Below are 2,209 nucleotides of genomic sequence, written 5' to 3'. Positions count from 1 at the left end.
GGGATTTGGGGGTATGGATAAAATATATTTGAAAATTTAAAAATTTTAATTTATTTTTATCGAGGAGGGTCGGGTATGGGTAGAGTAAGAAAAAAAATTAAAGGATGAAGTAGAGTTTGGAAAATGTTTTCCTTAATTTTGGAAGGAAAGTCATTTTTCATAGATTTGAGGAAAATGAGTTGATTTGAAAAGCATTTTCCAAACATTTAAGCCAACCAAACATGAAAAAATTGGAAAATATTTTCCAGAAAATGTTTTCCTCCGTACCAAACACACCCTTAGTGATGAAATTTAAAAGAAGATATTTTTAATTTTTGGAAATTTTTTATGACAAAATGAGATTAATTGAGATAAAAAAGAATAATGAAACAAAAACGTGTAGGGTAGTAGAAAAGTTTTTTCTTTTTAGAAAACTATAGACATAAAAGGTAAAATGAGAGAATTTAAGGAAAATAATAAATTATAATAATAATGATGCGAGATGATGAAATTAATATAAAATATATTTTTAATTTTAGGAAAATTGTTATGACAACAAATTAAATTAGATTAATTGAGATAAAAATAAAAATGAAAAAATAAAACGTGTAGGGTAGTAGAAAATGTTTTTTTAAAAGAAAATTATAGACCTAAAAGGTAAAATGAGAGAATTTAAGGAAAAAAATTAAATTATAATAATAATGATGAGAGATGAAAAGTAATAAATTGTACTAGTAATAATGAGGAGAGATCAATAAGTTATTTTAAATATTTTTTTCCCTTCGTTTAGCAGATTTTAGAGATTAAAAAAATTCAAAAAATTGACAAAAAAGATAAATGACAATCTTGGCCAAAGAGAGGCGCCACGTCACACTTTTATTATCCAACTTTTTATATAGAGGAACTTTCAAAAAGCAACGCCATTAGCCACACTGTCTGTGGCTTTTAAATAAAAATATTTTTTTTAAATGCGACGAACGACATCTCTTAGTTTGTCACTTTTTTTCACGGATTTTTGCGCCAACTATATATATAATTAATAATTAATTGATTAATTATTTTTTTAAAGAAGCGACGGACAACATCTTAAAGTCCGTCGCTTTTTGGTCAAAATGACTGGTCAAACATTTAAGAAAAGCGACGGACAACGTCTCTTAGTCCGTCGCTTTTTTGGTCAAAATTTCGGTCAACTATTTTAAAAAAAGGGACGGACAAAGAGCTGTTGTCCGTTGCTTTTCTTAAAATATCTTTGACCCAGATCGAAGTTTTCTTATTTTGTTCTCTCTCTTCTCTCTTCTTCTCTCTTCACTCTTATTCTCTCCCTTCTCTCTATATCGATCTGCCCGTCGCCGCCAGTCGCCGCCCCTGCTCGTTGCCACCTGTCCGTCATCGCCCTGCCAGTCGCCGCCCCCTGTCGCTGCCTCTCCTCTTTGTTAAGGTTAGTGTTTAATTTTAGGTTTTTTTTTTTTTCAATTCTAGTGATTATAGTTGATTTTTAGTTAGTATATTATTGTTTTAGTTTATTGTGTTGTGCTTAATCAATTGCTAAATTTGATTTGATTATTGTTAGTTAGGTATAGAGAATTGGAGATTTTTTAATTTAGAGTTTTTTTTAAAAAAAATGGGCATATTTTGAATTGGGCATTGTTAGTTAGTGAATGAATTAGGAATTTTGTTAGGGTTTTGAAGATTTTGAATTAAGATTTTTATTAGGGTTTTGAATTGAAGATTTTTGAATTTAGGGGTTTTTTAAAATTTGATTGATTGTTAGTTAGTAAAGTGTTAATTTGAAGTTAGATTAGTAATTGAAGTGTTTTGAGTATTATATGATGAATGTTTGAATATTATGAATATATATTGATGAATGTTTGAATGTCATGAATATGTTTTTTTTTAAAATTAGAACTTGAATATCTATAATTAATTGTTGGATTAGAAGTTTATATATAACTAATTTTATAGATTAGATATGAACTTGAATTTAAAATTTGAACTTGAACTTGGAACTTGAATATAACTATTGAATTTAATTAGAACTTGAACTAATTGAACTTAGAACTTGATTATAACAAATTATTGAATTTGAACTCTCTATATAACTAATAACTTTTATATGGACTTGAATTTAGAACTTGAACTTGAATATAACAAATTCTTGGTGACCTTAATTGATTAGAACTTAATAATTAAACTTAATTAGAACTTGAACTTAATTTGAAGTTAATTAGTT

The sequence above is a fragment of the Solanum tuberosum genome, unplaced genomic scaffold (genome assembly GCF_000226075.1).
Source record: "Solanum tuberosum cultivar DM 1-3 516 R44 unplaced genomic scaffold, SolTub_3.0 scf00279, whole genome shotgun sequence".
NCBI classification, from domain to species: Eukaryota; Viridiplantae; Streptophyta; class Magnoliopsida; order Solanales; family Solanaceae; genus Solanum; species Solanum tuberosum.
This window is presented reverse-complemented; position numbering follows the sequence as displayed.